A 15,233-nucleotide genomic window follows, 5' to 3' on the forward strand; every position below is an offset into this window, starting at 1 on the left:
ACCACCCCACAGAGTATAATGCAGCCAACCCAGAGTATAATGCAGCCACCCCATAGAATAGAATGCAGCCCCCCTCATAGTTTAATGCAGCACCCTCATAGAGTATAATGCAATCACCCATCAAAGAATATAAATATAATACAGCCCCCATAGAATATAATGTGGCCCCGAATAGAATATAATGCAGCCCACCTCCCCTCAGAATATAATGCAGCCCCATCAAAAAGTATAATGCAATCATCCCTCAAAAAATCTAATACAGACCCCTATAGAATATAATACAGCTCACCTCCCCATAATATATAATGTAGCCCCCATAGAATAGAATGCAGCCCCCCATAGTATATAACACAGCCTCCCATAGAATATAATATACCCCCCATAGTATATAACACAGCCTCCCCCATAGAATATAATAATAATAATAATTTTATTTATATAGCGCCAACATATTCCGCAGCGCTTTACAACTTAACCTCCACAATAGTGTATAACACAGCCACATAGTATATAATACGGCCTCCCCCATAGAATATAATATACCCCCATAGTATATAGCAAAGCCCGCATAGTATATAGCACAACCCGCATAGTATATAGCAAAACCCGCATAGTATATAGCAAAACCCGCATAGTATATAGCACAACCCGCATAGTATATAGCAAAGCCTGCATAGTATATAGCAAAACCTGCATAGTATATAGCAAAGCCCGCATAGTTTATAGCACAACCCGCATAGTATATAGCAAAGCCCGCATAGTATATAGCACAACCCGCATAGCATATAGTACAACCCGCATAGTAGTATACAGCACAGCCCGCATCTCTCCTCCCCCCCGAGAATGGCCCCACAGTCCAGTAAAAAAACCAACCCACACTCCTCACCTCTCCTTGTGCCCGCGTTGCTCCCTGCGCCTGTCTCGGCAGCTGCCGCTGCACTGCCTGGCACATAGTGAGTGTGCGCACACCCGCAGTGTCAGAGGCTGAGCAGGGAATGATGGGAGAGGGAGCGTCAGCGGACGCTCTCTCCTCCATCATTGTATTCAACTGTACCGGCGTCATAGACACCAGTATAGTTGAATGCGGTGGCAAAACGCTGGTGGGGGGTGAGTCGGCACGCAGCGGCCCGCTACTGGCACAGGCCCTTCTGGCATTTGCCAGAACTGCTCGATGGCCAGTCCGGCCCTGGTTACAAGAGACCCTCAGGGGTTTTCTTCTCCGAGGATGCTCTATACTTTACAAGTCAGTGGCTTAGAAGACACCCTGACATCTTTTTGAGCATTTTTTTCTTAAGAAACCATTAGGCTGGGTTCACATTGCGTTCCTGGCGTCCGTTAGATGGACTACGTTACACCACGGCATAACGCGGTGTAACGTAGTCCGTTAACGCCGCCATTGAATGCAATGTCGGACACATCGCTAGCGCACGCCCACAATGGGCGTGCGCTAGGGATGTGCCGTCACTGAGTGACGGACCCAAGACGCGGGCTGCAGCGTTTCCGGGTCCGTCACTGCTAGCGCAGATAGTGCTAGCAGATGCTCTATCTGCGCTAGCGCGATGTAACGTCGGCAATTGCGTTAACAGCAGCCCGTTAGTGTATGTGCTGAACGGGCTGCTGCTAACGCAATGTGAACCCAGCCTTAGCAGTTTCTTTACTGCTGAAAAATACCAAGTACAAAAGACACACAAAATGCTAAAGAAACAAAAAAATGAGGTGGTGTGGCCAGTGTGTGACTGGTGTGGTAGTGCAGTTGAAAAAAACTCACCAGTAAGCAGTGAAGTCTCCATATGGGAAAACTCCTGGGTGGCAGCACAGCTCCTGTACTGTGTCCTGACAGGGGCTGCTGTGCAGCGTCAGGACAACGTCAGTGGTCAGGTGTGACATAGAAGGTCCTGCCGCTGAACAGCAGCTGCCAGCCCAGGACACAGTATAAATTATAACCCTGAAGCCTGCTGCAGAGTGAGGATCGACGGCCATAGCAGAAGAACAGGAGAACATGCAGAGCGCAGGTCAGGTCAGTATAACACGCCTGACTGCTTCTGCCTGGGGGATTGCAGCCGACGTTACAATAGATAACACGAGGCAGTGCAGCGCCGTCAGGAAACGCTCGCATTGCAGAACAGATAAGACAGATACACTTATGTATGCCTCTTCTACAAAGTGAAGCACTGCCTTGTGCTATTTTAATTTTAAGCAAGCTCCATTGTGGAACCAGCAGGGGGCCCTTGGAGGAGCGGGGGCCCCAGGCAGCTGCCTGGTCTGCCTGTGCTTAACGCCGGCCCTGATCCTCAAAAGCACGCAGGCGTGCGGACATCCAATCACATAAAGGTAAACAATGCCACATGGCCAATCATGTGACGCCACCACCCCAGCCCTGGAGACCGCACCCACCCACAAACACATCACCAGCACCTCACACAAGCGCGCTAGCATCCCACCCTACTGGAGGACATCCCCATCACATGAACGAACATGTGACGCCACCACACAAGGGAAGGGTGCGCGCACGTCTCTGAAAACACAGTCAAAGTGTATGGCCATATCCATGGCAACATACATTTGGCACCGCTAGGATGATGTAAAACAGCAATTATTAATCTATAACTCATGGAGGGGAAAAGAGAAGGTAAAACATAGTATAAAATACACCTAGTGATTTCTCTACCCACAGAATAAATCAAATACAGGTGAACAAGGGAGGGGGAGCCAAGTCATCATATAGATAATTCAGGACACAAAGTCCCCTTTTCCCTCGGTCGTCTAAGAACATTAAAACCTAAAAACAACGACCACGCCCCTGTTTTCCTTGAGATATTTATCTCCACCCTACCTAGAGCCACCATGACCTGGCAGCTAAACGAATCATTGCTTGACAATCTGAAGCATGTGAACAATCTAAAAACCACCATTTCACGATTTTTTGACGAAAATATTAATACTGACCAAATTACACCCATTATTTGGGAAACACATAAGGCCGTCCTCAAAGGGGAACTTATTTCATTAAGTTCATATATCAAAAAATAGAGGGACAAGGAAATCCAGTCTCTTCTTCATCAAATTAATTTATCAGAACTTACCCATAAAACCACTAGATCGACGGAGTCTCACCAGGAACTTATCTCCCTTCGCAATAAACTCAAAGACTTATTAAACGTGAAATCAGCCAAACTGTTCAAGTACTGCAGACATCACTTCTACATGCATGGTAACAGAAGTGGCAAGCTCACTACACAGATGCTTAAACAGCAAAAAGAGAAGAAATTTATAAAAAATATTTTTACTAAGACAAACAAGAGAGTTGTGGACTCTAAGGAGATTGCTGAGACTTTTTGCTAATATTATGAACCCCTTTATAATTTGTCCCCCTCTGACGACATGAAAGACTGTTCAATGGCCACAACAAAAATTCAAAATTTCTTAGCTCCTCTCTCTCTCCCGACAATTTCCCCTAAAGATTGCAACATACTTCTTGCCAAAGTTACGCTAAAAGAAGTAGAAGACACCTTAAAAGCTACCCCCACTGGTAAAGCTCTTGGTCCAGACGGTTTCCCAGTAGGCTATTATAAAAAATTTTCTAAAATCCTCCTCCCCCACCTAGTAAATCTCCTTAATTCCTTCTTTGAAGGGAAGACCCAGCCTCGTCAGGCATTGGAAGCCTACATTGCCATTATCCCAAAAGAGGGGAAGGACGACAGCTTATGTGCAAAAAGAAAAAAAAGAAAAAAAAAAAAAGAGCATGAACCGCACATCCCAAAATCATACGTTGATCTAAAGCCGCTAGGCAAAAATTTATATACTGAACATGAGGTTTTCAGTTTAACATTCTGATCAGACTGTATGAAGCCCACTGCCACTTCACGGCAAACCTCGTAGTGGGTCCTAACGCCCTAACGGAGCAGAGCCGTGCCGCGACCACCGCCGCAGCGGCCATGCACCAGCAGGGCGGACGGCCTGTTGCCCCACAGCACCCATGCTGTGAGACTGAGCCCCCATGACTCCAGACCGCGCCGCCCCACCAGCACAAAGCCACAGCAACAATGGCCGCCACACAGCACCAGCACCAAAATGAAAGGAGCATTTAAACTCACCTTCCTCCAGCTCTTCAGTGAGAGCCAAGATGGGCTAGACCCCTTACTTTGCAGTCTCCTGCTAATTAAAATCACCTGTGCCAAATGGGAGGAGTGCTGGTCCAAGAAAGAGACAAGAACATGCTTTGTGCAAAAAGAAAAAAAAAAAAAGAGCATGAACCGCACATCCCAAAATCGGTTCCCTGAAAAATGCACACAGGAAAATTGCACACAGGAAAATTGCCCACATGAAAAATGCACACAGGAAAAATGCCCACAGGAAAATTCCCCACACGGAAAATTCCCCACACGGAATATTCCCCACACGGAAAATTCCCCACACGGAAAATTCCCCACATGGAAAATTCCCCACACGGAAAATTCCCCACACGGAAAATTCCCCACATGGAAAATTCCCCACATGGAAAATTCCCCACACGGAAAATTCCCCACATGGAAAATTCCCCACACGGAAAATTCCCCACACGGAAAATTCCCCACATGGAAAATTCCCCACACGGAAAATTGTCAATTACAGCATCACAAAAGTTTCAGATCTATGATATTTCAGGTGCAAGGTGAGGATGTTCACATAATATGTGATCAACTTGTGATTTACAGTTGACCTAGTGTAAAACTGCAAAAATGATGATCTGTGGTTTGCAGCAGTCTGTCATTATCAGCAATAGATAGATCTAGTCTGCTCTCCTCTCTCACTGATTCTGCCTTACTCCTCCCACCAGCCCAAAATAGCAGCACAGGCAGAACCAGCAGCAGTGTGATCCAGAGGAGTCATCACTGCTATCAGTGCTCACAAAAGAATCACTGCTGCTGGCAGAGATAGTTGGTCCTGGAAGCCCAGGTAGGCACAGCAGAAAGGTGAGATTCTGTCACTTGTACCACTTTGTGTTCTTGCTGAGAATGTATGATGTGCTTTTGCAGTGGAGTCCGATGGGCCCCAGTGCGAAATTTGACCCTTCGCCCCCCCACCGCCCCCCCCACACACACACATTGGTCAGATGTATGGGCCCCTTAGTGTTCTAAATTCTATAAACATGTATGAATTGCCCCCCTCCCCCTTCATTATGTAGTAATGTCCCCCATACTGGTACATATGCCCATCATCCTGGTGAATATGTCTGCATCCTGGTATATATGGGAATTTTCCATGTGGGGAATTTTCCGTGTGGGGAATTTTCCTGTGTGCATTTTTCCTGTGTGCATTTTTCATGTGGGCAATTTTCCTGTGTGCAATTTTTCTGTGTGCATTTTTCTGGTCACCCCCAAAATCATAAGTTGATCTAAAGCCGCTAGGCAAAAATTTATATACTGAACATGAGGTTTTCAGTTTAACATTCTGATCAGACTGTATGAAGCCCACTGCCACTTCACGGCCATCCTCGTTTAAAGAAATATGACCTACCATATTTATCCTGCATAAGAAGAATTAACGTCATAAAATCTTATATTTTAACCCAAATTTTTGAACATGGTACCTATAACTCTCCCTAACTCTTTCTTCCTCTCGGTTGACCAATTGGTCTCGCAATTTGTGTGGAAACACAAAAAAGCTAGGCTCCCTCTAAAAATCCTCTCTCTGCCCAGGGGTGGGGGTGGTCTCGGCCTGACTTCCGCACTTATCACAAAGCAATCCACCTTGCAAGATGGATAAACTTATTAAAACCTAACATGGATAACCTAAACACACAACTTGAACTATCTCTCATGGGGGATGAGGCCGACCTTTACCTCTGGACACCTGTTACCCCCCAAAACAAAAACTAGACGACATAACCCATAACACCTTATCTATTAGACGAGCCCTTATCCCAAACCGTCTCCCAAGCTGCTTTTTTCTTGATAATATCACACTAAAAGTCATTCCCTGGCTAGCGGACCCCAAATATGAAGATCCATATGGACTTTGGGAATCCCTGCCTAATGCCACAATCACCCAATTCCTGTCCAAACAGATTCCTTGCACTGACAATTGGCTGACCAATGCTACTAAACAACCCTCAAACTTCCTTCAAAAGAGCCATATACGCCATATCATGTCAAAACTTAAATCAATTGAGAGACAATCTTCTGATTGGCTGTGGCTTGAATTTTTGGTTAGACTGAAATCGCCAGTTACTAAACTAGTCTCTAAACTATATGCAAACCTTCTCAAAACCCCAATCCAATTTAAACCTCTGTATCTCTCTTCATGGGAGTCAGAGTTAAAGATTACATTATCCCCCCAAGAAACTCAACAGGTACTAGCTAACTCTCATGAATTTTCTAGATGTATCTTACTACAAAAGAACGCGTTCAAAATTCTCTCTAGGTGGTACAGAACCCCGGAGCGACTGTTCCACTTAGGACTAACGGATTCCCCATTGTGTTGGAGATGCTTCCAATCCGTAGGTACTTTACTACATATTTTCTGGCTTTGCCCAGAATTACTACAATTCTGGACTGACATAAATAAATCTTTACACAGTATAGGTCTAATGATGCGGGATCTAACTCCCCAAGATGTATTACTTTCCCTCCCCTCATCTACTTTTAAACCAAAGAAACATGAGCTGCTCCCCATATTATTGGCAGCTGCTAAACATTTGATCTCTACACATTGGAGGCAATCAACTCCTCCAACGCTGAGAGAATGGACTTTTAAGGTGCACGACTTGTATCGCTTAGAAGAACTCTCTAGTTGGGATACACGCACCCACGAGAAATTCCAAACCTCTTGGCTTCCCTGGATTAAATTCTCATCCCCTCATATCGGGCTCAGAGGAGACAGGATTAAATTATTAAAACAAAAAGAACTTAAATGGATCTCTAGGTTAGGTTCATTACAACCTAGGGGTCTAAATGTGGACTATAATTTGCACATACAGTATGTGCTTCCTGATATGTGATACTGTGTGGCCTCTATTCTGTATTGGATTGTTTTTATTGTTACTTATTTTGGTAATTTTACCATTTGTTGTTTTTAGGTTTTAATGTTCTTAGACGACCGAGGGAAAAGGGGACTTTGTGTCCTGAATTATCTACATTATGACCTGGCTCCCCCTCCCCTGTTTGCTTGTATTTGTTTTTTTCTGTGGGTAGAGAAATCACTAGGTGTATTTTATATTATGTTTTGTTATCCTTATGATTTTCTTTTTTACCTTCTCTTTTCCCCTCCTTGAGTTATAGATTAATAATTGCTGTTTTACATCATCCTAGTGGTGCCCTATGTATGTTGCCACGGATATGGCCATACACTTTGACTGTGTTTTCAGACACGTGCGCGCCCCTTCCCTTGTGTGACGGCGTCACATGTTCATTCATGTGATGGGGCTGTCCTCCGGTAGGGTGTGAGGTGCCGATGACATGTTTGTGGGTGGGTGCAGTCTCCAGGGCTGGGGTGGTGGCGTCACATTATTAGCCATGTGGCATTGTTTACCTTTATGTGATTGGATGTCCGCACGCCTGCGTGCTTTGAGGATCGTATCTTAGAATGCGATAACAGCGGTTTTACTAGGTAAGCGTTGATTTGCTGATGCACATGTGCGATTTTGGTGTTTTTGTGGGCAGCTCATTGATTGGTTGGCAATAATGTTTACTATAAACAACATATGATGCTTAACCCCTTCGTGCCATGCGCCGTACTAGTACGGCGCTGCCGGCACTGCATTAGTGCCAGCCGCAGTACTAGTACGGCGCCGCCATTTTCCGGTCACCGCGTCGCATCGCGCGGTGATCGGGACCCGATGGCTGCTGTCCCTGACAGCAGCCATCCCTGCACGTAGCTCCGGGGGGTTGCACCGCCCCCCCAGCATCAGCGATCGCTGTGATTGGCTGGTCAATTCTGACCAGCCAATCACAGCGAAATGACAATAAAGTTAAGAAAAAAAAAAAAAAAAGCATGTGACAGGCTGTGATTGATGCTGTGTGACGTTGCACCAATCACAGCCGTCACAGTAGGTGGGGTGATCGCCACGTCACCTCACCTGATTAACCCCTATGGCGCTTATTGGCTAGAAGCTATTGTTTAGCCAATCAGCGCCAAAGGGGTTAATGTAAAATACCGATCACCGCCCTGCACGCCATCTTTCTCTCAGATTTGGCGTGCAGAGCGGTGGTCTAAGCCCCTCTGTGTCACCTGAGTGAAGGAATCATTGGTGGCCAGTGCGATCGTCCCGGCGATCTCCTGCCTCCTGTGCTGTGCTGATCTCCAGCTCCGTGCTCTGTGCTGTGTGCTCTCTGCTGCCACCTGCTGCTGTGTGAGGCCTGTGATCACAGCAGCAGCAGCAGCACCTCCCCCACCCCTTTCCCATCCCCCCATCCCTGTTCCAGTACCCCCTCCCTCCCCCTCCCCCACCCTCCAATTGAAATTTTTTGCGCACTTTTTTGCGCTTTTTTTTCTGTGCGCGGCGTTCCGCGCAGAGCATTCGTGCTCTTCCTGTGTCCGCAGCGCTCTGATCAGTATCGCTGCTGATCAGAGACTGCGCCACAGGACTTTTTTCTTTTTTAGCTAGTTAGCGTAGCGGACGTTGCAGTCTAAGCGACGTCCGTTTTTTTTTTTAGAAAAAAAAATAGTAGTTAGTACAGTGTAGTTTTAGACGTGACAAGGTAGCGTAGCCGGCGTCACTGTTTGGTGACGTCCCTCCATCCCTGTTCCAGTACCCCCCTCCCCCCCTCCAATTCAATTTTTAGCGCACTTTTTTGCGCTTTTTTTCCTGTGCGCGGCATCCCGCGCAGAGCATTTTTTGCTCTTCCTGTGTCCGCAGCTCTTTGATCAGTATCGCTGCTGATCAGAGACTGCGCTACAGGACTTTTTTTTTTTAGCTAGTTAGCGTAGCGGACGTTGCAGTCTAAGCGACGTCTGATTTTTTTTACAAAAATATAATAATAGTAGTTAGTACAGTGTAGTTTTAGACGTAGATTAGCTGGTGTCACAGAGTTAGTGACGACCGGTCTTTTTTTTTTAGAGAAAAAAAAATTGTACAGAGTAGTTTAGTGGTAGCGTGTTAGTGCAGCCGGCGTCACAGCGTTAGTGACGACCGATCATCTTTTAGAAAAAAAAAAATCGTACAGACTAGTTTTATAGGTAGAGAGGTAGCATCTTTTTTGCATAAAAAAAATCTGCTATCGCCGGATAATCTCTAGTGCATTAGGGGAGCGTACGTCACACTGTTAGTGGCATTCGCTCTTCTTTTGTAAAAAGAATAATTAGTTGCGTCGTCTAATTTTTAGCGCGTTCATTAGGGGAGCGTACGTCACACTGTTAGTGGCGTTCGCTTTTCTTTTGTAAAAAGAATAATTAGTTGCGTCGTCTAATTTTTAGCGCGTTCATTAGGGGAGCGTACGTCACACTGTTAGTGGCGTTCGCTTTTCTTTTGTAAAAAGAATAATTAGTTGCGTCGTCTAATTTTTAGCGCGTTCATTAGGGGAGCGTACGTCACATTGTTAGTGGCGTTCGTTTTTTCTTTTGCAAAAAAAAAGATTTAGTTGCGTACGGTAAATTTATACTTTTTTTATACAAACTTATTTTTTTACATCTGATTTTTCTTTTCATCTTTTTTTCTTGTTTCTTCTACATTTTTTCTCACTACTTGTTTTTTCTCTCTGATTGGTTATAATAAAGAGTACCCTATACAAAAGCCCCACACATTACACGTGTAAAAGCACCACTTACACACACATCCCCAGGGTTTGGGAAAAAAAATGGCCCATTCGTCAACAAGGCGCTATTCACCAGAGGAGGCTTACGCCATCCTTGCGTCCGACACGGATACAGCCAGTGAGGAAGATCCCACATTCCTCTATTCCTCCTCCTCATCATCATCATCATCCTCCTCATCTGGTGAGGAAGGACCCCCAACAAGGCGCCGAAGGACCCAGGCAACTCCTGCAGCAATCGATCCCGTATGGATTGCACCCCCTGAAAATTTTCAGCCCGTCATTCCGGATTTCAGCAGCAGCTCAGGAATCCAGTTTGACACGACTGGCCTCACTGAAATTGACTTCTTCAAATTCTTTTTCAGTGATGAAATAATAAATCTTATGGTGGCCCAGACGAACCTTTATGCCCATCAATTTTTCACCCAAAATCCCACGTCATCACACGCCAGATGGACCCCCGTAAATGCAGCAGAGATGATGACATTTTGGGGAATTGTGCTGCATATGGGCATAATCAAAAAGCCAAAGCTTCGGCAATACTGGAGTACTGAAATTCTCTACAGTACACCGGTATTCCGCATGGCCATGAAAAGGACACGATTTGAAGGGATCCAAAAATTTTTGCATTTCAGTGATAATGCGCAGTGTCCTCCCCGAGACGATCCAAACTTTGATCGTCTATATAAAATTCGGCCAGTGATTGAACACTTCAGCAGAAAATTTGCTGAGGCGTACACACCCCAGAGGGACATCGCTATTGATGAATCTCTGGTTCATTTCAAAGGGAGGCTGAAATTCCGACAGTACCTGCCCAGTAAGAGGTCCAGGTACGGAATAAAGCTGTACAAACTGTGCGAGAGTACCTCAGGGTACACCCACAGATTTAGGGTCTACGAGGGTAAGGACACCCAGATTAACCCTCCTGAATGCCCCCCCATCCTGGGGGTAAGTGGGAAAATTGTGTGGGAATTGCTGCACCCACTGCTGGATAAGGGTTATCACCTCTACATTGATAACTTTTACACCAGCGTCCCACTCTTCAAGGCCCTCTCTGCCAGAGGTACAGCTGCATGTGGCACCGTGCGAAAAAATCAGCGAGGCCTCCCTAAGCCGCTAATTGGACAAATGCTGAGAAAAGGGGAAAGCAGAGCCAAATGCAGCGACAACATGCTGGTGGTCAAGTATAAGGACAAAAGGGATGTCCTTATCCTGACCACCATACACCGTGACAACAGCACCCTTGTCACTGTTCGTGGGACCACAACACAAGTCCCAAAGCCAGATTGTATCCTGGATTACAATCGGTTCATGGGGGGTGTGGATCTCTCCGATCAGGTCCTCCAACCATACAGTGCCATGCGAAAAGCTTACGTATGGTACAAAAAATTGGCCGTGCACATTGTACAGATGGCACTGTACAATGCTTTTGTGCTGTTCCGATCTACAAGCAATACGGGGGGGACCTTCCTTCAGTTTCAGGAGGTAGTCATCAAGGCCCTAATGTTTGGCACACAGGGAGGTGAGGGTCCCCGTACTTCTGAATCTGATAGTGCCCGTATTGTCCCAGGTCAACATTTCCCAGGAGAGGTTCCCCAAACAGCGAGGACAGGACGATCACAAAAACGGTGCAGAGTATGTTCCAAGAGGGGAATCCGAAAGGATACAATTTACCATTGTGAAACCTGCCCTGAGAAACCTGGCCTTTGCATTAAGGATTGCTTCAAAGCATACCACACGTCCACAAATTAATAAAAGTAGTTTATACCCTGTTGACACAACACACTTTTATTATCTGATGTACCGAGCACATCTTACACATAACACCACATTATAAATTCATACACCAGTAAAACCAAAAGAATTAAAATCAATACTATAAAACTATGCCTCTAGATATATTCCTTCAGGGGTGTAGTTTCCAAAATGGGGTCACTGGTGAGGCACTTGGAGGTTTACGGTGCTCACCACATATCTAAATAAATTCCTTGGGAGGTCCAGTTTCCAAAATGGGGTCACTGGTGAGGCACTTGGAGGTTTACGGTGCTCACCACATATCTAAATAAATTCCTTGGGAGGTCCAATTTTCAAAATGGGGTCACTTGTGGGAGATTTCCACTGTTGAGGCACATCAGGGGCTCTGCAAACACAACATGACGCCCGCAGACCATTCCATCAAAGTCTGCAATCCAAAACGTCACTTATTCCCTTCCGAGCCCTGCCGTGCGCCCAAACAGTGATTTTTCCCCACATATTGGGTATCGGCATACTCATGAAAAATGGCACAACATCTTTTTCTGTCTATTTGGTCCTATAACCTTTGGGAAAATAAAAAAATCGTAGCTAAAAGATCATTTTTGTGGAAAAATTGTGTTGTTTTTTTTTTCACGACTCATTGTTATAATTTTTGGTGAGGCACTTGGAGGTTTACGGTGCTCACCACATATCTAAATAAATTCCTTGGGAGGTCCAGTTTTCAAAATGGGGTCACTTGTGGGAGATTTCCACTGTTGAGGCACATCAGGGGCTCTGCAAACACAACATGACGCCCGCAGACCATTCCATCAAAGTCTGCAATCCAAAACGTCACTTATTCCCTTCCGAGCCCTGCCGTGCGCCCAAACAGTGATTTTTCCCCTCATATGGGGTATCGGCATACTCATGAAAAATTGCACAACATCTTTTTCTGTCTATTTGGTCCTATAACCTTTGGGAAAATAAAAAAAATCGTAGCTAAAAGATCATTTTTGTGGAAAAAATGTGTTTAATTTTTTTTTACGACTCATCGTCATAATTTTTGGTGAGGCACTTGGAGGTTCACGGTGCTCATCACATAGCTAGATAAGTTCCTTGAAGGGTCTAGTTTCCAAAATGCGGTCACTTGTGGCGGTTTTCCACTGTTTAGGTACATCAGGGGCTCTCCAAACGCAACATGGTGTCCGATCTCAATTTCAGCCAATTTTGGTTTGAAAAAGTCATATGGCGCTCCTTCCCTTCCGAGCCCTGCCGTGCGCCCAAACAGTGGTTTTCCCCTACATATGGGGTATCAGTGTATTCAGGATAAATTGCACAACAACTTTAGTGGTCCACTTTCTCCTTTTACACTTGTGAAGATAAAAAAATTGTTGCTAAAAGATCATTTTTGGGGAAAAAATTTGATTTTTTATTTTCACGCCTCTATGTTCGAAACTTCTGTGAAGCACCTGGGGGTTCAAAGTGCTCACAACATAGCTAGATAAGTTCCTTGAAGGGTCCAGTTTCCAAAATGGGGTCACTTGTGGTGGTTTTCCACTGTTTAGGTACATCAGGGGCTCTCCAAACGCAACATGGTGTCCGATCTCAATTTCAGCCAATTTTGGTTTGAAAAAGTCATATGGCGCTCCTTCCCTTCCGAGCCCTGCCGTGCACCCAAACAGTGGTTTTCCCCCACATATGGGGTATCAGTGTATTCAGGATAAATTGCACAACAACCTTAGTGGTCCACTTTCTCCTTTTACACTTGTGAAGATAAAAAAATTGTTGCTAAAAGATCATTGTTGGGGAAAAAATTTGATTTTTTATTTTCACGCCTCTATGTTCGAAACTTCTGTGAAGCACCTGGGGGTTCAAAGTGCTCACAACATAGCTAGATAAGTTCCTTGAAGGGTCTAGTTTCCAAAATGGGGTCACTTGTGGCGGTTTTCCACTGTTTAGGTACATCAGGGGCTCTCCAAACGCAACATGGTGTCCGATCTCAATTTCAGCCAATTTTGGTTTGAAAAAGTCATATGGCGCTCCTTCCCTTCCGAGCCCTGCCGTGCACCCAAACAGTGGTTTTCCCCCACATATGGGGTATCAGTGTATTCAGGATAAATTGCACAACAACTTTAGTGGTCCACTTTCTCCTTTTACACTTGTGAAGATAAAAAAATTGTTGCTAAAAGATCATTTTTGGGGGAAAAATTTGATTTTTTATTTTCACGCCTCTATGTTCGAAACTTCTGTGAAGCACCTGGGGGTTCAAAGTGCTCACAACATAGCTAGATAAGTTCCTTGAAGGGTCTAGTTTCCAAAATGGGGTCACTTGTGGTGGTTTTCCACTGTTTAGGTACATCAGGGGCTCTCCAAATGCAACATGGTGTCCGATCTCAATTTCAGCCAATTTTGGTTTGAAAAAGTCATATGGCGCTCCTTCCCTTCCGAGCCCTGCCGTGCGCCCAAACAGTGGTTTTCCCCTACATATGGGGTATCAGTGTATTCAGGATAAATTGCACAACAACTTTAGTGGTCCACTTTCTCCTTTTACACTTGTGAAGGTAAAAAAATTGTTGCTAAAAGATCATTTTTGGGGAAAAAATTTGATTTTTTATTTTCACGCCTCTATGTTCGAAACTTCTGTGAAGCACCTTGGGGTTCAAAGTGCTCACAACATAGCTAGATAAGTTCCTTGAAGGGTCTAGTTTCCAAAATGGGGTCACTTGTGGTGGTTTTCCACTGTTTAGGTACATCAGGGGCTTTCCAAACGCAACATGGTGTCCGATCTCAATTTCAGCCAATTTTGGTTTGAAAAAGTCATATGGCGCTCCTTCCCTTCCGAGCCCTGCCGTGCGCCCAAACAGTGGTTTTCCCCCACATATGGAGTATCAGTGTATTCAGGATAAATTGCACAACAACGTTAGTGGTCCACTTTCTCCTTTTACACTTGTGAAGATAAAAAAATTGTTGCTAAAAGATCATTGTTGGGGAAAAAATTTGATTTTTTATTTTCACGCCTCTATGTTCGAAACTTCTGTGAAGCACCTGGGGGTTCAAAGTGCTCACAACATAGCTAGATAAGTTCCTTGAAGGGTCTAGTTTCCAAAATGGGGTCACTTGTGGCGGTTTTCCACTGTCTAGGTACATCAGGGGCTCTCCAAACGCAACATGGTGTCCGATCTCAATTTCAGCCAATTTTGGTTTGAAAAAGTCATATGGTGCTCCTTTCCTTCCGAGCCCTGCCGTGCGCCCAAACAGTGGTGTTCCCCCACATATGGGGTATCGGTGTATTCAGGAGAAATTGCACAACAACTTTTGTAGTCCATTTTCTCCTTTTATACTTGTGAAGATGAAAAAATTGTTGCTAAAAGATCATTATGTGGAAAAAAAAGTTAACTGTTAATTTTTTCCTTTCACATTCCGTTAATTCCTGTGAAGCACCTGAAGGGTTAATAAACTTCTTGAATGTGGTTTTGAGTACCTCGAGGGGTGTAGTTTTTAGAATGGTGTCACTTTTGGGTATTTTAAATCTTGTAAGCCCCTCAAAGTGACTTCAAATGTGATGTGGTCCCTAAAAAAAATGGTTTTGTAAAGGTTGTTGAAAAAATGAGAAATCGCTGTTTAACTTTTAACCCTTATAACTCCCTAACAAAAAAAAATTTGGTTCCAAAATTTTGCTGATGTAAAGTAGACATGTGGGAAATGTTATTTATTACCTAATTTGTGCGATATGAGTCTCTAATGCAAGGGTATAAAAATTCAAAGTTTGAA

The sequence above is a fragment of the Ranitomeya variabilis genome, chromosome 2 (assembly GCF_051348905.1).
Source record: "Ranitomeya variabilis isolate aRanVar5 chromosome 2, aRanVar5.hap1, whole genome shotgun sequence".
In the NCBI taxonomy this organism is placed as follows: domain Eukaryota; kingdom Metazoa; phylum Chordata; class Amphibia; order Anura; family Dendrobatidae; genus Ranitomeya; species Ranitomeya variabilis.